At 51.8% G+C, this 21,226-nt stretch overlaps 1 long non-coding RNA gene across 1 annotated transcript in view; it reads right to left on the reverse strand.

The window, feature by feature from the left end:
- The window catches only part of LOC118923925 (uncharacterized), an 85,270-nt gene extending 65,520 nt beyond the window's left edge, over window positions 1-19,750 (reverse strand). Inside the window, exons 1-2 of the long non-coding RNA XR_005029389.2 lie at window positions 19,593-19,750; window positions 19,243-19,327 (exon numbers count right to left, since the gene is read on the reverse strand). This is a non-coding gene — a long non-coding RNA (uncharacterized LOC118923925). The remainder of the gene's footprint in view (window positions 1-19,242; window positions 19,328-19,592) is intronic.
- Window positions 19,751-21,226: the final 1,476 nt, after the last annotated feature.

A 21,226-nucleotide genomic window follows, 5' to 3' on the forward strand; every position in this document is an offset into this window, starting at 1 on the left:
TGTCTTCCTCTGCTCTCCAGAAATCCATGAGAGATGGACTGGGCAGTCCTACAGTTCTGACTTGGTGCTCTCAGAGTTCCTAATTGGCCCTTGAGCTAGCCTGGCATCACTGCTTCATAGCAACACTCCTGTATTAGGAAGGGCTCTCTGGCCCTAGGCCCCTTTCTCTGTGGCTCCCTGGGTTTGTCTGGAGTTCATGTACAAGGCCGGTGATAGCAAAGTTGTGCTCTGCCCTTGGAGACATTTTGACTTCTTTCCTCGCTAGAATCTAGGCCATTCTCAACAATAGGTTCAAGCCCAAGGTGGTGGTCCCATTAATGCCAAGATTATGGAAAGTGATGTCTTCATTATTCGCCTTGTCCTTCCACTGTACTTTCAACATCAGCCTTTTTGACTCAAATACTATCTCTTAAAGGGAACAGCAGCTGTTCTCTTTGTCCTGTGAAAGGAAAGCTGGTCCTCAGCAGCTCGTCTTTGGAAACTGGAGGGCTGTATGCCCCGTGCCGCAAGTATAGTCCCTTCTTACTGGTTCTGTGTGACAGCCGTCCCATTGGAAGGAAGTCTCTTATGGGCAAAAGGTTCAGCATGGTTCAACTGTACAGGAACCCGCACTGTGGAGTGGGGAGGCCTGTTTGTGCACAGTTTTGCATAAGAGGTGTCAGGAGAGCATTCTGATCCTCAAGTCTGGTTCGGTGTTTTTCTGTTAGGTTCATTCCTTTGGGTGGAAGCTTGCCTTCTCTAGACCCTTCTTTTTAAACAATGGTCTTCCTGCCTCCCCTGAGGGGCTCCTGGGGCTGGGCCCAGAGTGGGAGCTTTGTGGGTGCCCTGTGACTCTGTGACTGCTCCCCAAAAGGGCAGTGGGAGCAAGTAACCACCCTAAGGCTGGCCCCTGTGCTCCTCCTCCTCAGCTGACATGTCTGAGAGTGGGGTCCATCTTTCCCATGTTCAGGGCAAAGAAGGGGAAGAGCTGGAAGTCATCAGGGCGTTGTTTTTGCCAGTGGAGCCCTTGAAGTGGAGACAGGAGGAAAACAAACAAACTCGTGTCATCTCCCCAGAGCCCTGGAAGAGGTCCCTTTCACAGCCAGGAATGTGACAGGGAGTGAAGTCAGCCAGGAGGCTGCCTGCAGAGGGAGGGGTGCAGGCGGCCCGGAGGCAGAAAGCTGAGGAAAGGGGCTGGAGCCGGGGGACGACTGCCACCCCATCCGCAGGGAAGGGCAAAGAGCTGTGCTCCAAGGCTGGGAGAGTCCGCAGCATGAAGAAACAGCACGCCTCCACACAGCCAGTCACGGTCCTCCAAAGGAGTCCAGCCAGTGTCCTGTGGAGGCCAGCTTTGTGACATAGATGCAGCAATAATCACACAGATCGGCCACTGATCGGCCAGGGAGATCATAATCAGGAGGAAAAGGGGAGTCAGAAGCAGATACACAGATAGCAAAGAGGCTCCCATGGAGTAGACCAAGGACCAGGGAGGGGAGCCAGCCTCAGGCCAAGAACCAAGTGGACAGAGTCAGGCTGCGCAGAGCTTGTCCAGCCCCGAGCACACCAGGGCCTCTGACAGGCCAGAGCTGCCCGCATGCACCACGGTGCTATTCTGTCAGTGACCTGTGCAGGGATCCCACGTGCGGCTCACCCTCACCTCTTGGCCGTACGGTGGGGGCCATGCCCGGGCCCCAGTCTTGGTTCTCAGCTCACCTCAGCCCCAAGGAACCAGGGCAGAGGCAGCAAGGAAAGACTGTGGGATTTCCTCACACATCCTCCTTCCTCCTCCCAACTACGCGTTTAGGGTCCCCCAAACCACGGCCATAACCTTGAGACCGCAGGGCTTGGGCCCCCCGGGATCGCCTTTTCTGTCTGCATCTGAGGAGTCCGCGGTGAGCTGCACTCTGGGCCCCAGCTATGTGAAGAAAGCAGCCCGGCCCAGTCCTCCCCAGCTGCCATGTCTGTGCCACTGTGCTCACTGTGAATGGTCAGAGACTCAGAATGCCCGTTTGCAAACTGGAGACAAGCTCCGACCCCTCACCTCACTCACAGTGGGGCTAACAGGACACCCTAGCTGCCAGAGAACACAGGAAGCAAACTGAAGCATCTGAAGTATTGCTGGAGCTGAACCTCTCCTCGGGACCTTCTGCTGAGCATGCTGAATGCGTCACCAGCCGGAGAGGAGGCTGCCAGAGCTACCTGTGCCAACTTCTCCGTGTGAGGCCCACCTAGATGAAAGCGCAGCCCAGGCTCCAGGCAGAGCCAGGCAGCTCAGCACACACCTGTCTGTCCCCGCCCCCCAGGGGCCAGAGGAAGGAGGAGCGTGGGGAGAGCCAGACCCATCCTCCAGCAGTCTTGACCTTGGACCTGCAGCCAGATAAATAGGTTCTAGCTTGTACCTGAGACCTGGGATCACCTAAACCCATTCCCCAAGTTTGAATCTCTGCCTTCGGACCTATTAGTACCTTTTGGAAGCCCAGGCCTGGGCCTCGCTCTTGCTTCTCTTCCCAGGGGATCCAGTTCCTCCCAAGTACCCAGTCCAAAGGCCAGCACCCCGTCCCTGCTCCTAGACTCCCGATATCTCCCATCCCCCACTCCTGCCAACTGCCTGGGCTCTCACTGGAATGTGAACCCCTTGTGGGCAGGGACCTTGGTGTATCTTGCTCACTTGTGTGTTCACCCTCAAATTGTGCTAGCGTGGTGGAGACACTCAATATTTGTTGAATGAACGTGCAGAGGCCTGAACCCCCTATAAAAGGATTGGTGAGAAAATAGAGCCTAAAACTTGATACAAAAGAAGCCACTGTGGGGTGGGCACCTGCTCACCTTCCTTGCCCATAATTTGCTGCCTGTCCAAAGTGAACCAGACACAGAGGCCCACCTCCTTCTGCCAGCCCAGGTCCTGAGGCTCTGCATTGCATTGCCAGGTTAATTCCTGTTCCTCTTTTCTTTCTGATTGCCCAGTGTCATCACAGCCTTAGGGATGGTCCCCTGATCCTTCAAGCTACAGGCTCACCAGTCACAGGGAACACACCAGGATCCATCTGGTGCGCTTGTCCTCTCCACCTGGGGTGTGGGTTCTCAGAGCTCACCCCTGTCCTGGGGGGCTGTCAGTGGTGGAGTCCTGGCTGTACCCAGCTCCTAAAACCTAATGACTGTTACACAGGGAGTGATTTCTCCAGCCCCTCACATATGTGTGCTCCCAGCCCACCACCCTGCTCTATCCACATCCTCAGCAACTGCCCCTACTCCCCCTTTGCTGGCTTCCCAAGGGTCCAGTTCCTGCAGGAGTCTTGGCCCAAATCTCTACAAGCCCTCCTTCCAGGCCTCCTCCTCTCCAAGGCCACCTTATCCCCTCCCTCTCTGTCAGGGCCCTGTGTACTCCCACTCACCCAGGAGGCTATTATGTCCCTGTCATTCCCCTTTCCTGTCCCGGAAAACATCCTCTTGGCCCAGAGATTTGAGAAAAGTTCTAAAGAAGCTGGAGCCCCAAATTGTAACCCCCACCCCCACCGCCCCCATTTAAGGGATATCACCTCTACATTGTCCCCTTCACCCCAGCACAGCAGACCCATAAGCTGGTGGGGAGACCACACTCCAGTCACAGACTGACTTCCCTTGGGCTGTCCCCTTAGCCTCAGGCTTCCCGACCCTGAACACAGATCAATCCATAACTCTGGTTCTCATTGGACCACCAACTGTCCCCTCACAGCGATCCCAGGCCCTTGCAGCCAACCCTCAGGTATGGGAGATGAGGCATATGAGAGAACAGATGTCTGAGGCCTCAGGGGACCCTGCTCAGAGCACACCTTGGATGGATGGGAAGGGGCTGGCCTCCCACAGTTCACTGCTCTTTGAAACTCATCTGCCACCAGGAGGGGTTTCTGGTCCTGAGCCCTTAGAGCACTCATCCTGGGCCCATTTCTCTGGGTCCCTCTGGCTTATATGAAGTGTGCAGACAAAGCTGATGGTAGCAGTTGCCCTTGGGGACAGTTCAACTTCCTGTCTCACTAGAATCTGGGTCCACTGTCATCAACAGCCCTAAGGCCCAAGATGGCAGCCCCAATAGTGCCAAGGTTTTGGAGGGCGATAGACTATTTGCCATGCCCTTAATCAGTCACCAGGCTGCCCACGGTTTACTCTGCACTGTCCCTTCTACAGCTGTGCTCTTCTCTTTGGTCTCTCTTAACACTCTGCTCCCACACAGGTCTCCTGGGGTCTGCATGGGGCTCCCCCTGGACCCTCACCGGGATCCCCAGCAGCACTCTGAGTCTCTCTTAAGTGTGGATGTCACTTTTTTCATATTTATCTTGTCCCTGAGCCCATGTGGCCTTATGAAACTCAATGTGCTAAGTCATGGCCCATCTGTATATATCCTGGTCTAATGAGACAGGTCCAAATCTCTACAATGGCTGCAAAGGGTTGAAAGAGGAGTCCCAAGCGCACGTTGACTCCAGAATGGCCAGCAATGCCTGAATGACCTCTACCCCCTGCCTCCCCTGTGTATGGTGACCACGGACTCTGGAGAGGAAGGCCTGGAGCTTGTCAGGAGGTGTGGAGGGCACAGAGGGGGATCCTGAGGCTCCTGTGGCACAAATACTGGGCAAGATGACCCCAGAGGTGGCCAGAGTGCCAAACACCTCATTTCCTGCCCCGATCCCTTCCCTTCCCTTTCCCCAACTGCTGGGGGGAAAATGTCCCTATTAGGGATTTTGTTGGAATAATAGTAATTTTCTTAAAAATGCAAGCTCTTCTCCAAACATTAACCCAAACATATATGGTCAATTAATATATGATAAAGGGGCCATGGACATACAATGGGGAAATGACAGTCTCTTCAACAGATGGTGCTGGCAGAACTGGACAGCTACATGTAGGAGAATGAAACTGGACCATTGTGTAACCCCATACACAAAAGTAAATTCGAAATGGATCAAAGACCTGAATGTAAGTCATGAAACCATAAAACTCTTAGAAAAAAACATAGGCAAAAATCTCTTAGACATAAACATGAGTGACTTCTTCATGAACATATCTCCCTGGGCAAGGGAAACAAAAGCAAAAATGAACAGGTGGGACTATATCAAGCTGAAAAGCTTCTGTACAGCAAAGGACACCATCAATAGAACAAAAAGGCATCCTACAGTATGGGAGAATATATTCATAAATGACAGATCTGATAAAGGGTTGACATCCAAAATATATAAAGAGCTCACCACCTCAACAAACAAAAAGCAAATAATCCAATTAAAAAATGGGCAGAGGAGCTAAATAGACAGTTCTCTAAAGAAGAAATTCAGATGGCCAACAGACACATGAAAAGATGCTCCACATCACTTGTCATTAGAGAAATGCAAATTAAAACCACAATGAGATATCACCTCACACCAGTAAGGATGGCCACCATCCAAAAGACAAACAACAACAAATGTTGGCATGGTTGTGAAGAAAGGGGAACCCTCCCACACTGTTGGTGGGAATGTAAATTAGTTCAACCATTGTGGAAAGCAGTATGGAGGTTCCTCAAAATGCTTAAAATAGAAATACCATTTGACCCAGGAATTCCACTCCTGGGAATTTACCCTAAGAATGCAGCAGCCCAGTTTGAAAAAGAAAGATGCACCCCTATGTTTATCGCAGCACTATTTACAATAGCCAAGAAATGGAAGCAACCTGAGTGTCCATCAGTAGATGAATGGATAAAGATGTGGTACATATACACAATGGAATATTATTCAGCCATAAGAAGAAAACAAATCCTACCATTTGCAACAGCATGGATGGAGCTGGAGGATATTATGCTCAGTGAAATAAGCCAGGTGGAGAAAGACAAATACCAAATAATTTCACTCATCTGTGGAGTATAAGAACAAAGGAAAACTGAAGGAACAAAACAGCAGCAGACTCACAGACTCCAAGAAGGGACTAGCGGTAACCAAAGGGAAGGGGTGGGGAGGGTGGATGGGGAGGGAGGGAGAGGGAGATTGAGGGTATCATGATTAGTACACATGGTGTGGGGGGTCATGGGGAAGATAGTATAGCACAGAGAAGACAAGTAGTGACTCTGTGGCATCTTGCTACACTGAAGGACAGCGAATGCAGTAGGGTATGGGGGGACTCGATAATATGGATGAATGTAGTAACCACATTGTTTTTCATGTGAAACCTTCATAAAGAGTGTATATCAATGATACCTTAATAAAATAAATAAATAAATAACCATTTTTTTTTAATGCAAGCTCTTCTGCAAAGGCTAGGCCCTTCTTTCCCTTCTCCGTATTGACCTTATATCTCTACCCCCGTGATCTTTTCAGAACTTCATTAAATGGCACAGAGGTGGGGCCTCTCTACTGCTGTTTTTCACCAGCTCCATCTTGTGTTCCTTCATTTGCTAAATACTGATCAAGACCCTGCAATGTACAAAGTGCTGGGTACTTTCTGTCTTCTTTCTCCATTTAAAAAGTGATTACCAAGTAAAGCCAGGGATCCCAGCCCAAGATGAGGTCTGATCAAGGATAAAGTGGATCCATTCCAGGTCTGAGTGGGGTGCAGAGTTTGGTGTACAGAGAGGAGACAGTTCCCAGAACCCCCTTTGAGTTAGAATTCTGGCAGACACCTGCCTTTCTACTGCCTCAGTGCACCCAACGAAGCCACCACCAGCCAGCCTCCCACCTTCCAGCTGCTAATCCACCTGCACTTGGCAGCCGGGGAGATTTTTCAGAATGCAAATTAAATCAACATCCTGATTTGTGATCAACATCCTTCATGCTGTACACATTTCTGCCCACCCTGCCCCTGACTATCCTCCCATCTCATCCTCTCACTACAGCCACACTGGCTTTCTTCCAGCCCAGCCATGTGCCAGCTTCCATGTGCCTTTCTCACAACTTCTACACGTGTTCTTCCCCTGCCCACCACACTTCTCCCCATCCCCACTCTCACTTCTTACCAAATGTTACCCATCATCCACACTTCAATGTAAGTGTCACGTCTGCCGGAAGGAACATCATACCTGGCCTTCAGGTAAACTAAATGCCCTGTGATATGCTCTTATCACCACCCCTACATCAGGACACTTCAGCCATTATTTATGTAATCATGCTCTCTTCCCCTTGACTATAATAAGCACCTTGAAAGAAGGACCCTGTCTATGTTGGCTCCAGATATTGGGCTGACCCAACTAACTCCAGGCCTTGTGGGAAAGAGCTCAAAGGACACTGTCCATTCCTCCTTCTAACCGATCAGCTGATGATGCCTGTGTGCCGTATCAGAGCAATAGGGATGGAACCGATTTGGGTTGGAGGTAAAGTGCCAGGAGCATTTAGACCAGGGCTCCCACTAGCCCGTACAGCGTCCTCCGGAGATTAGGAAAAGATGCTCCTTCTTCTGGGAGGGGCAGCCTGATGGCAGGGTGTGAGCCCTGGTGAGTGGAAGGCGGCTTGGCGACATTTCAGCTCCATCTCCCTCTGGGCAAGTGCCTTTTTACATGACATACATTGATTAAGACCCAGGTACAGAAATTAGCTAATTTTCAAGTTAGCCAAAGACCCTGAGCTGTGTTCTGAAACTCTGTAGCTTTCTCAAGATCCAGTTAGAGTTCAAGAAGTTGTGTCTCCTTTTACTCGACAGGCCTTTGAAAGCTCTCTCAGACTTTTCTTTCCTAGTCTGGTTCTGGTTCTGTAGATATCTCAGGGCCTTCCACAAGCTCTGGCCCCTTCCCCCTCCTTTGGTTCTTCCCAAGTCAGTGATTCACCATCCTCTCCCCCCCACTCCCCTCTCCCCACTTCTGCTGACACCTGTCATGAGCCTTGCTCAGAGTCATGTTTGAGGCCATGTGGACAAGGAACCTCCAGCTTTGTGTGCTCCACTGAACCCCAGCTGTGCCTTTGTGTTTCATGACAGTGCTCAGGCAGGGGTCCACTCAGCCAGGAGGAAACATAGGTGTGCATTCCCAGGGCAGGAACCTGGGAAGAAGCAGAGAAGCCAGGACTGCATCGAACCGACCAGAAGGAGGGCCCTCATTGGGCAATAAAACCACTACAGCATTCCCAGTCCTCAGCAAGGTCTGGATGACCGGTCAGCGAGCAGCTGGACTGCAGCTGGGACAGTTCTGGCCCGCCCTGTCCTCCCTGTGTCTGACCTCCACATGGCCCCAAGGATCACACTGCCCCCCAAGCCAGCAGTCTGTCATCAGCGTCTTATTTCACTCTCTCCCCATTCTCCAGCTCACAATGTGCTCCACAGCTCATACTCCCAGAGTGGCAGGGACACAGCAAAGTCACAGTGGGCTCCTCCCAACTCGGGCGGCAGATGATAAGCACTCCAAGCCCAATCAAGACCCTTCAGTCCCTCAAGGCCTTCTACACATTGCCACAGTGACCCAGTCTGGCCATATGACATTCCCGTGGACATTCTTGCTGTCCCGACATACAGCCTATGGACATTCTTGCTGTCCATGTTGCTCTTTATAGCTAACAGCTCTCTCCCATACAGAGGGAGCATGCTCTTCAAGCTCCTAGACACCCAGATCTACGGCTTCCGACTTAAGATGGTGTGAAATGTGCTCCCTTCCCTCCACCAGCTGACAGGCCTTCGTGTGCCCCTGCATGTCTTTTCTCCCATTCTGCCCTCAATGTGGGAGCTGGTGCTGACAGTGGAGGTCTGTCATCATTCTTCTACCTCTAGCCTGACTCTAGTTCATCCGTTCTTGTCAGAAAAGGAACTGAAGCCAGGGATTCAAATTTTCCCAGCTCACAGAATAGTTTACTCAGAAAATCCCTCTTCTCTTGGGAGCTAGGCTTTGGCGTTGAGTTACAATAGGAAGTAGAAATCTGGGCCCAGGGGGCTTGCTCACCATAAAGATCTGGACACATCAGTAGCCAGCAACATCAACTTATTACCGTCAAAACATCACCACCACTGTGGTCATCACAACCTGCCACCATTCCCGCCATCCAGTAAACACCAGCACTCATCATCACCCCCATCTTTCTCACCTTCTCCAGTGTTTTTACCACGATTATCTTCATCATTGACATGAATGATCCCCCACCACCATTACCACCACCACCACAACCAGCCCATCATCATTACTGTCATTAACATCTCCACTACAGGCACTGCCGTTGTCATAAGAACTTGCACAAAGATCATCACCAACTTCCACATCATCCTCACCACTAGTTTTATCAGCAACATTTTATAACAATAATGATTTTATCACAATCACAACAATCACCAACTCCTCCAAAAACATCACCACCACCGTTATCCCCAAGCATCACGACTGTCTCATCACCATCTCCTTCACAAACATCGTTACACATTACCAACACCATCAACATCGCTGTCACTGACGGTTCCATCAATGCCAACCATCAGTGACATCGCCCATGTCAACACCCGTTACCACCACACAGCATCACTATCCCCATCACTTACCCTCTTTATTCAGTTGACCTTCTGTGTACCGCATTCTACGAAATTCAGCTGTAGTCGAAAATCTTTACGGAACACAGTCTATGACTTCAATACACAATGGATTATTCAGGTTGAATTAGTTGGTTTTTGCTGCATGATAAACGACCCCCAAAATTAGTAGCTTAAAACCATAACCATTTAATTATTTAGCATATGATGCTTGGTTCAGCTGGGCATTTATTCTGGTATGAGTGGGCTCAGCTGATCGCCACCAGGCTTCCTCACGTGTCTGTAGTAAGCTGATAGGTCAGCTATAAACTGGATGAACAAGGATGGCCTCACCCACACGTGAGGAAGCACCTCAGGTTTCCTTCATGTGGCCTCTCATCCTCCAGCAGGCTAGCTCAGGCTCGTTCACACAATGGGCTCCGGGTACTAAGCCTAGCGAAAGGGCAAGCCCCAATGCACAAGGGTGCTTTCCAAGCCTCTACTTGCATCATGTTTGCTCATGTCCCATTGTCTAAAGTAAGTCACAAGGTCAGCACAGACTCAAGAGGCAGGGAGACAGACTTTGCCTCCTGGTGGGAGGATCTGTAAAGTCGCATTGAAAGGGCATGGATTCAGGAGGGGAAGAATTTATGGCTGTTTCACAATTTACCACACAAGTGGACATAGAAAAAAAAGACACCTATTCTTTACAACCAAGAGCAAACAGTGGCTAAAATGTCTCTAATTTAATGTACCTTAATATCCAGAGGAATGCCCTTGGAGAAGCTCCCAGAAACGAAGAAACGTCCCAGCCAGTATCACTGAGTCCCTCCACATTGTGCACTTCACTTTCCATGACATCCTCAACTCACCAAATTTATCTTTTCTCCTCGGATTTCCTTCTTCTTTGATTTCTCTGATCTCTACAGACCCTGACTCTCTGCTAGGACCCCTTCCCATCCTCCTTTTCCAGGGGCTCTTTCCATTTCTACTGAGCATGTCCTATGAAGCTTCTCAGATTCTCTCAGACTCTCAGCTGCTTTCTCCACCTTAGCAGCCACCAAGGTCAACAGACACCTTACATGCCTGCATGGTCCTGCATCTGAGGTTGGCCAGCTGCCCTGCCAGAGTCTCAGGCTCCTTTTCAGACTTCCTCAAAATGGAATCTGACCTCCTAAGCAGCTGCTGAAGGAGCTGAGTGATTCAGATCAGTCCGCTCCTATGAGATGGATTTTGAAAGAAGGAATACGGAAAATAACTTTAGATCAAATTCTCTCTGCTTTCTGCCTCTAATGTACTGTTTTCAGGCACCCTCTTTTCTTCCCAGTCCATCCAGAGAGGTCCTGCCTGGCTGATGGGCTGCATCTACATCTTGATTATCTGTGTCTCTTTCCAACTTGTCAAGAAGCAACCGCCAGCGCAATAATACCCTATCTTGCGTTGCCGCCTCTCCTGTATTGCTTCACTTCCACTTTGCCTTCCTCTTGCTGCCCTGGATTGGCACCTCCCAAATAATGCGTTACCATTTAAGCCTTGCCTTGGGCTCTATTTTCTAGGAAACCCAAACAAAGACATCATCTTAAAGTAGTTCACAGTCAGGATGTCTCAGGAGGAAGCCAAGGACATCAGGGGGCTAAGTGGCTATGCTTTTTAGCAAAAGAAAGCTCTAGAATTGACAGAGATTTGTTCGTAGTGTTACTGAGAATTGAGATAGAGATGTCCCTCCCCCCAGAAAACCCAGTAACCCACTTCTAGGATGCCAGGGCTTGGAGATGAGGATCCAGGAATTCAAGTCCCCGTTGCTCAAGCTCCCTGGGAAAAAGGAACTCTTTTTTTTTTCTCTTTGCCCTGCACAAGCACTCAGACCTAAATCTAAGGATCCTTAGTTGTACTACATATTGAAATTATTCTCTTACAGTCATGTCTCTGTTTTACATTTGAGTCAAAGGGCATGAAACTTCCCAAGTCCAGAGACCACCTGGCCACTCCTTGATAACCAGGACTTTGACGACCTCTCCACACAGAGCCCCAGTCGTGGGGCTGAGGTGGACATGATCTGCCTGCCCTTCTCTGACCTTAGAGTCCTACCCTGAGCTGTGTGCTAGCCTCCCTTCTCTTCTCTCCCAGAGTCCAGCTCTCACTGGAGACTCACCACCAGTCCTCTCCTCAGCCTTCCTGCCAGAGATTGAATCACACCTAGAATTGTAGCCACTTTCATCCTACATGTGTGTGTTCATGAAACTGCATGACTGAATTGTCAACAAGAATGGGGGATAGAAAAGTGCTAACAAGTAACCCTACACCACAAAGGAATTTATCCACTGGGAAATGTTTTCATTTGAAGAATGTTAAGTCCCACGCCAGTTACTTTGCATTCAGGTTTCCCAAAAGTCCCAGCCAACCAGAGGCAGGCCATAGGACACTTCAGTCCTTGTGTTTCAGGAGTGAGACTGGGGGCATGTGTCCCTCTCCAGGCCCGGAGAGGGGCAGGAGGTCACTTAGCCCTAGCCTCCGAGGACAGCACCGACTCCAAACTGTCTCCTGGATAGCTCTCCTGCCTTCAAGGATACCTACGCCTAAAACAGAAACAGAGAAAATGTTACTGGTGGCCCATTTCTACTAGTGGCCCAACCACTTTTTTCCGAAGTCTTGCAACTCACCCAAACCCTCCTGGCTTTAGTTTGAGCTACCTGTTTGTTTCTACCTGCCAGTTCATAGTGAAACTTGGGCCCTTCTGCCGTTCTTCATTCTTTGGCTCTGGCTGGCAAGGCCACAGGGGGTAGTTGACTCTTTGGAGCTCTGAGTTATACCGAGTTCTAATTAACACTCAGAAGTCCAAGAGCACTGCACAGGCAAGCCTGGGTTCTGCCCTTCACCCTGCGTGGCATGCTCTCACCAGGCACAGCCAGGCCCTCAGCAGCCAGTATTCTCAAGGGCAACTGCTGGGGCGTGGCATGGGCTGCTGGGACCCATCCCTAGCACAGCATGGCATGGGCTATTGGGACCATCCTCAAGGCATGCAGCACCTCTGCAGAGGCAACCCTTGCATTCCCAGGTTTACTGTGAAATGCAATCCATCTCCCAGTGATATTAAACCATAAAATACAGCGGTCAGGACATGGTGAGGCTCTGTCATGTTGCTTCCCTGTTGAAAGCCCCTTGGATCTGATCGGTTGAGGGGACACACCAGGATTCCTCTACTCAAGCCCTAGTTCTCCTTTCTAGATTAATGACTACCTTCAGTGCGCAGCAAGGAAGACACATGCAGACTGTCTCTGCCAGCAAGACAGCAGGGGTCTGGGAAGGGCAGGAGCATGTGACGAGCCATGAGTATGTTCTGTCACACTAGAGAGTTTTCAGAATGGGCCAGTGAAGCAGGCCTGGCTATCCCCATTCAGTCTCAGAGGTAGTCCTAGGCAGAGCTCAGGTCTCTTCTCTCCTTCTGGAAAGGAGGAGGGAGGGAGAGGGAACAGCTCTGGTGTCACACAGTCCCTGTCCAGCCATAGCAGTGGAGCTTCTCCGGGCACCAACCCAGCTCTCTCCCTCCAGGTGTCTGCTGTTTAGCTATAAATAACATGCCATCCTGTCTCCGAGCAGACTGAAGGATGAGAACAGGTGATTATTGCTCACCCTGAGAAGGTTCACCAGGGCTCCCACTCTGTTTTTCTGTGATGTTCTTGATCTTCCCCCCATGTCTGGGCTGTAACCCCAGATTCTGCAGGAATTCCTGGCATCCCATCTAGGTATGAATATGGCCAGAGGAAGGCAAAGGACTTGTCTTCCTGTGATTCTGCCTTAGGCATGAAGAATCATTTCCTGGCAGCCCCCAACAGACTTCCTTGTACCCTGTTCCTACATTAGCCACAAGCAAGAGAATGGGATTATCATGATAGCTACCGAAAGCCTCCAGCTGGGACCCTGGCTCCGTAAGCACTTCAGGCTTTCTGTAAGTTGCTGCTCCAAACCCAGAGGCATCTCCTCCCAGCCCCACCCTGCACAGAGCAGTGTTATGGGAAAACAAAGGAAGCCCCCCATCCTGCCTCTGGGGCTCACCCTATAACAAGAATGTAAGACAAAAGCAATCTAGATGGCACCTGGCTAGGCAGAACCCTGACTGGTTCCTTTCCCAGCTTCAGCTGATATGGGGACAAGAAGGGACATAGGAAGAAGGTAGGGCTTCAGCTGGGCCTACAAGAAGTCACTTCACCGCAGCCAAAAGGCAGAGGCAGGAATAAACTGGACACTTGTGGAACAGTGGGGAACTGAGCAAAGTGGGACCAGAGGGGAGCATGAGATTAGGAGGAAAGGGGAGGGCAGAGCTCAAAGGAGGGAAGGCTTGGGTTTGGATCTGAGCTCACAGCTGCAGACGTCCAGTGGTGCTCATCCAAGCCCTGCACCTGGGCAGGGTCTTCCCTCACCCAGACCACATGCATCCCACAAAAGGCTGTCTCCAGGTGAGACCCTGTGAGGACACAGTGGGGAAGCCAAAGGCCCGTGCAGGAGGAGGGACCAGCTGGGAGTCTGGAGATGGTGCTGGCCAGCCTGTGAAGGAGAGGGGCCCCACCCATGCCCCCAGCCCCCTAGAAAGCCCTGGCAGGGGAGAGGCACCAGCACCCTCACATTCCCACAGGTCCAAACGACAACTACAGTGGAGACAAGAAAACTAGGGAGAGTGTGCCCCCCACTGGTCAGCAAGGACAGGACCAGCTGCCAATGCCAGGCCCTCGGGTCAGGCCAGAGAGGCCTCAGGCATTAGTCCACCTCCCCCAAGGGTGGCCCAGACTTAGTGAAAGACTGTGAGCCTGCGGGCCATGTGGCTTCCTGGCCCTGGGGAGGGTCTGTGGGGCCTCTCCCTCTCTAGGATCGAGTCTGTGTGCCCCCACTCGCTGCCTAGACCTTGCCCCTGGGGTCAGAGGATGGCTTCTATGTGCGTGCTCAAAAGGGGGCCTCTCCCAAGTATCTCTTTCGCCCCTGTATCAAGGTCGGCAAAGTTCCCAAGATGGCAGGGTTAAGAGAGAAGAAGTTGGTCCTTCAGTTTTGGAAAGTTCTAAATGATCTTCTGAGGAAGGGATCACAGCAGGGTTGGAGGGAAGCAGCCTCCTGAAGATTTTCCAGCCCAGTCACCTCCAAAAATGAGGCTGCAACTCAGGTGTCCTCAGGCTCCTGTGATGACTGCGCTAAGCCTCACCCAGCCTTCAGGCCTCCGGGGTTCCCTGGCTCAGGTGGCCAGGCTTTTAAGGAGCTCGAGGAGTTGTGAGTTCATTCCTTTCTCGTTTACAGGAGAAATCACACCTTTTATAAGGTTTCCACAGACCTTCCTAGTCATATGAGGATTCCCATCACCCTTTTTATCTTCCTCACCTGTAATCCCTCCTGTTGCAGTTTAAACCTCTGGGGCTGAGTGCTGTATGGCGCCAAAGGCCGCAGTGGAAGAAAATATGGTTCCCCCCTTGAAGGGTCCACAGCATGAATGTTTCTGTCCTAAAACGCCCCGCAGCTTCTGGGAGAGACAGGCTAGGCTCCCCCCAAAGGAAAGAGGCCTGCAGCAGACAAATACACAAAGTAGAGCAGAAATCATAAACACATTTTATTCTAAATAATTTTAAAACCACTGGCATTGTAGCAAATTAGAATATATTTCCAGAATCGACTCAAAGAGATTTTTTTTTTACAGCAACATATGAAAAATGTCATTTAAATACCCACCAGCAGCTGCACCACATGTCGGGCTCTTAGGGAAACACTTTCATTCCTTTCATCAAAGTCCCTTGATTAATGTTCCACTTTTCTTTGACACTTTTTCCATAGTTTGAAAAAAATCAAAGGCTGTACTACTATCTGGAAGAAAATTAAACTGATAAGATTTAATGTCTGCTGTATTCTATAGTGGTAGGCCAAAAAAATATCGTTTAGGCGTTGGGCCAAATGCAAATGAACATTAAGCAGAGGGTATATCGCTGCAGGAAGCTTTGGGGAGTGGGGGTGGGGGGCAGATGGAGGAGCAAAGGGGCCAGGATGGGCAGTGGGGAGGGTGCTGGTGTGCAGATTTTTGGGCCAGAGGAGGGGAGGCAGGAGCAGGACCAGGTAGAGGTGATGCTCCTGACTGCAGCACCCCAGAGCTAGGGCTGGAGCAGTGAGCAGGAATGACGGCGGTGCCCACCTGCAGCAGCGCCTCCCTCGGTGCTGGGATTTGTGAATGGGACACAGAGGGAAGCAGCTGCCAGGGCAGTGGAGAAAGGAGTGAGTACGAAGCGCAGAAGGCAAAGCTGGAAGAGGAGAAACTGCTCCAGGAGAAAGCCTAGGCAGATGGAAGAAGGGGAGATCACAACGTGTCTGGCGCGGCAGCACATGCCATAATTTAAAGGTCAACTCAGTGGAAAAGGAAGAGAGAAAAGTGGGAAGGAGTGGTGTTGAAACGACTGCCTCACAGCGTGGCGCTTAGCCCCCCTTCCCTTGTGGCCCTGCCTGGCCTTTTTCTCCACTTGATGTCCTCTAAGTTCTGGGGGGCCCTCTTCTGAGCCCCGGCCCCCAGCAGGGGCTCTCGTGGCTGCAGACCTAGCCCTGCCTCTGCCCCTTTTTGTGACCGTTCAGGGTGGAAGTGACGTAACCTCCCCAAACCTTAGTTTCTTTATCATAAAATGGTTTTGATCGCACCTGATCTCCCGGATTGGATTCATGGTACAGGTTAAACACTGCAACAGCCTAAGGGTTGGAAAGGCTCACGAAAAGGCTGCAGATCTTTTGGGCTTCTCTAATGGAAATGGCTTGGACTTGCCTTGGAGGAAAAAAGTGTCCCTCTGTTCTGGGAAAACCACCATTTGAAGAAGTAGAAACAAGTAGCCATCTTTTTGTCCTAAGGCAGCCTCTGTCTTTGGAGATAACCACTCACCCTTGGGCTGAACTGCCATGAGAAGGACGTGGCTGGCTTCCTGCCTTCCCCATCCTCTTCCCCAGTGCACTTGGTAAATGCGTGGATGTTTCAGCAGAGTCTCTCCCCCTCCCTCCCTCTCCCTCAGCTGGCGGAGTTGCTTCTGGAAGAGGAATGCTACTTTTCTCTGCATGGATTTGGGCTGCCTTGTGCCTATAAATTATGGTAAGTTCTTGGGGAGCTATGGAGGTTTTCATTGGAATGTTTTTTGCTGGAAGACTGAAGAGGAAACCCCAAGGGGTGCAGGGAAGACTTCCAGGCGGGGGTTTCGGCACAGGCTGGGGAAAGCTGTATGAAGTAACTAGACAGGCCCGCAGACTTCCTACCATGGTGTTATTAAAGGATGAAAAGCCCAAACTGAATGGACGTGGAGTTCTTCCATGCAACAGCCAGGACACAAGCCCACACTGCTTGTTGTCTATGGTGGCACAGAACACAGGACGTGACGGGGGTCTCGAGACCATCCTTGTGCTCTTAAGGCCAAGGGTGCGGGGACAGCTTCAGATGCTGGCTAGAATGCCCTGGTCTCACAGAACTGGCCTGAGGGATGAGGGGACTACTGGCCCCTGCTTCCCTTCTGCTCTCCCCCACTGTTCAGTGGTTTCAATTTAAGGTCACAGCCTAGAATCCACTACATGGTGGAGCTGCCTCCTGTAACTCCCACCCAGGTGTGGCTTTGGAAGGCTTCAGTTGAGAGGCCGGCGGACATGGCCGCAGTGGTGCGGCTGGTGACGGGGATACAGAGTGTCCTCCTTCAGGCCCCCACACTGGAACTGTAGGTAGGCAGCCATGTTCCAAGCCCAGTTATAACTAGGGGAGTTATGCCCTTTCCCCCAGTCTCTCGGTGTGAAAAGGGCCTCACCTCCTTTGGGCCAACAGGGACCAGGATATTTCTTCAGCCCAGGGCAGATTTGCTCCTAGCTAGGCTACCTGGTCAGATAGCGGAAGAGACCCCAGCCTGATGACGGGTGAGGACCACATTGCAGTGCTTCCCGCCTTCCCTGTCTTTCCCCAGTGGATGGTCTTGTCTCCTTCCCTGCAAACAAGGCTGGGCCTCTGTTAGAATGGAGGGGGCCTTCAGGGCAGGGAATCACAGGTCTCCCTGAGCTCTCTGCAGGCTGCTGGTTCTGTGTGTGCCAGGACTTAGCTGGATGGGCTCAGGAGTTCAGGGAAAGGTGCCCCAAAGTAAGTCACCCTGGGGAAAAACCTTAACCTCGACCCTTGACCTTATGCCTGGTGGACAGCAAGGAAAATCTATCTCTGGGGCCATTGCCAACTACAGACCCAGCACTAGGGGACCCCTGCCAAGGCAAGAAGCTCCTCTGTCCACTTGAGGGCTGCCAGAGAGCCCCTGGGGAGAGCAGCACACCTTCACAGTGACCACCAGGGGGCTCCGGGGGACCCTGGGAGAGCTGCTTCCAGAAGAGAACCCTCAGTGACCCCTGGCTTGGCCTATAGCCCTCGAGCAGATGACAGAGCCTAAAATCAGCTAGCTCCCTGTGTCCACAGGTATGTGATAGAGGCTGAAGGAATTGTCTTCTAACTGGGGAATTCCTTTCTCACTTGCAAGGTTGACATGGGTCCACCCTGCTCTAAGATCCCTGTTGACATGTTTCAGGCAAACAGACGCTGTGCTCCCATTGACCAGTCTGCACACAAAGCACTCTGCCACCAACCACCCAGGGGACAGTGAAGGCTAAAACCAGCCAAGACTGTGAGAGAGACAAGTTCCATTCATAGTCTCAATTTAGCCCAATGTAGCTGTTGGCAATTCCTTGCAGGTAATTAAAGAGACAGCTCACATTTGCCAAAAGTAACTAAAGGATTGAGGGACTAAAACCATCCCTGGGGGTTATATGTCAACATGTTATAAACCAAAAGGGTCCCTGAGCCAGGGGCAGAGTCTTCCCTGTTGGGACAGAGGCTTCCCCAGGGCAGAGTCTCTGTCCTCCACCTGACCCCACTCACCACACCGGGCCAGGAAACTCTCTGCAGGCCTTTGAGGGAGGTGATGTGCTCACCTCCCAGGAGGCCAGCTGCTAAGGGGGGCTCTTGAAAGGGGCTATGGACTGGAAACACAGTGGCCCAGTAAAAGGCAGCCTGTGGCAGTCCCCAGCTCCCAGAAGCATCTGGTCCCCTCCCAGCAGCCCTGACCCTGAGGTCACGGCAGAAGCTATCCCACCCGGGGTGTCTGGCACCCAGCGCTGCTGCCAGCACTTCTCTGTTCAGCATTTTCAAGAGCCAGGTGGTCCCAGGACACAGGCCTCTTCTCCCTAGGGAGAGCTCCCACTGCCGCCCCCAGCCTGTGCCGCCCGCCCAGAGTGAGCAAGTCTCCCCGACTTCTTGGGTTTCCCAATGCCAACTGTGGCCACTTCTCCATCTGCATGGCCCAGCCTAAGCTGTGCTGTGTGCCAGGCCTGCCCTGGGAACCGGTGATGCAGAAGTGAGCTGCCTCAGGTTGCTCATGGCCTCAAGCATCCTCTTAAGGCTTTGTTTTCCAGAGACCCGTCCCAGGTCCCAGACCCTGGTGGCGACCAAAGCCTTTGGCTAAGGGCTGGCTGTTGAGGCATGGAGGGACAGTCAGGGCCGGGCTTGTCAGACAATTTGGGAGTGTTGGCCAGGAAGCTGGGAGGCAGGGAGTGAGGGATGAGGATACACCAGGCTGGGCTCTGGGCTTAATTCTCTCTGAGTCTGGCTGGGTTTCGGGGGCTTATTGACCAAACTCACATTGAATTAAGTGGACCTCACATCTGGGTTCTGGCCTAGACTCCAGGACTCCCTCACTCACTCCAGCCTGTTTCTTCCTCTGAAAACTGTAAGGAACCCCCACTGCCCTGCCCCCTTATAAGAATGTAGTGAGGATCACATGAGATCTAAAGGCCATTATGAAAGTGAAATATTTTATTCCCCAGCTCACACTTACATACCTGCAGGACAAGGAACTCACTACCCGTCAGGTGGGTGCTGAGTGTGTTGAGTTGGTGTCTTCACGGATAGCTCATCAGAAGCACACTGGAAAACCAGAGAAACAAGGGGGCTGACTTGGCTTAAGACTTCAGCTAGAGACCGTGGCTCCATTAAATCAAGATCACGATCAGGCAGAGGACAGCCCCCAGAAAGCCAGAAGGGGATGCTCTCTGCCTTAGGAGATTTCCCGGTGCAACTCCCACAGCCCTCCACCCACACCATCCTGGCCTTGACTTTCTCTGCCCTAGCCTGCTGGCAACTGCATGTATGCTAAGGTCTGGGCCCCTTTGACCCACTCTGACAGCCACACCTTCAGGAAACTGAATGGATTCTGCTTGGTGAGCAATGGCAGTGTCCTGAGCTTCCCTGGGCAGGCTGAGGGACCTCTCCCTATGCCCCAGGAGAGAAACCCATGAGTGGGGTGGCCTCCCTGTCCCCTCCAGGAGGAGCCCTCTGGGAGTGAGGGCATTTGGGGCAGCCCAAAGGACTGGGATGAGAAGCAGGAGGCAAAGGGAAGCAGCTGGTTCAGACCCGTGGCAGGAAGTCACAACCAAGATTCATCCTGGAAAAATGCAACTAATGCTGCACAGCTGGGGCCCACTAATCAGAAACACAGGCCCAGAGGTGGCAGCAGGGACAGGCCTGGAGGGCAGGCCAACAGCGAGGTGATAAGTGGCAGCAAACTCTAGGTCTGTCTTTCCTCCCTCTGTCCTGGCTGCTGTTTGGAGGCAGAGCTTGTCACACTGCAATCTGAAAGGGGCAGCTTATCCAACCCTGTGCTGTCTACCTGGGAGGGAACACATTGCTCATCTGTAACCCTAACATCAGCTCAAATAGCTGAAGTCTTGACCCATTCTCCAGAGGATGGAGCTGGGTGCAGTGGCCTTCACCCCTGGAATCCCCTTCTCAGGTGACAGCCCTCCCCAAACCTTTGGGACCTGTCTCCCTTCCCCAAACACAGCCTGCCATCATGAGCGGTTCTGAGATAAGCCTCTGAACCCTCAGTGGACTGCCTCTCCATCTGGACACAGGCTCTGTCCCCTGGAAAAGTCATGAGAGGGAAGGGGTTCTGTGGCTGAAGTTATAGAGAGAAAGGTCAAGGATTGGGCTAGGCCAGAACCCCTTAAAGTGTCATTTCATTGAGTTCATGAAGCATTGATTAAGCTCCTGCTGTTTACCTATACACCAGGCACTGGGTGAAGAGGTAAATGTGTTCTCTGTCCTCATGAGGCTCACAGTCTAGTTGGAGAGAGAAATCAGGAATGATGAGATGTCAACAGAGGCAAGTTCAGTGAGAAGAGATTCTCCTGGAGCTGAGGGCTAGGTGAGGGGCCCTGCCGGGAATGGGAGACACCAGCTGCCCACTGGGGTCCTCCAGGATTCTCACCACCCCCTTCCCAAGCTTCATGTTTGCCTCTAGGTGAGCCTTCAGAGCTATAGAGATGGGCCAGGCCTCCTGGGGAGGGAGGATGGAGAGCCCTTGACAGGGGAGAAGAGGCCAGGCCCTGCAGACCCTCTGCCCGGAGGCTGTCGCCTCTGATGGGACCTTGAAGTCCTTAAGACACTCCCCCAACCCTCAGACCCTCCTCTGTCCCAGACCGTGTCTGGCTCCATGTGAAACTGCAGATGCCAGAAGGTGTGAGAGGTTTGCAAGGCTGTCTGGTTTAATGGCACCCATGCCAGGAGCCCCCTCTGGGCATTACCAACTGCTGCTGGAGCTCTTGCAGGGGTACAGGCACCTGCTCTGAAGACATCCAGAAGCTGCTCTTTTGACAGCTCTGAAGGAGCGAGCATAAGAGCTTTCCTGCTCTGCAGGAGCCAGAATCTGCCTCCCTGAATCTTCAGCCCTAGGTCCCAGTTCTAGGCTCTGAGGACTCATAGAAAAAATCTTGAAGAGCATGGCTAATATGGCTTCAGCTACCTTGGGCTCAGGCTGCAGACCCC

The sequence above is a fragment of the Manis pentadactyla genome, chromosome 2, assembly GCF_030020395.1.
Source record: "Manis pentadactyla isolate mManPen7 chromosome 2, mManPen7.hap1, whole genome shotgun sequence".
In the NCBI taxonomy this organism is placed as follows: domain Eukaryota; kingdom Metazoa; phylum Chordata; class Mammalia; order Pholidota; family Manidae; genus Manis; species Manis pentadactyla.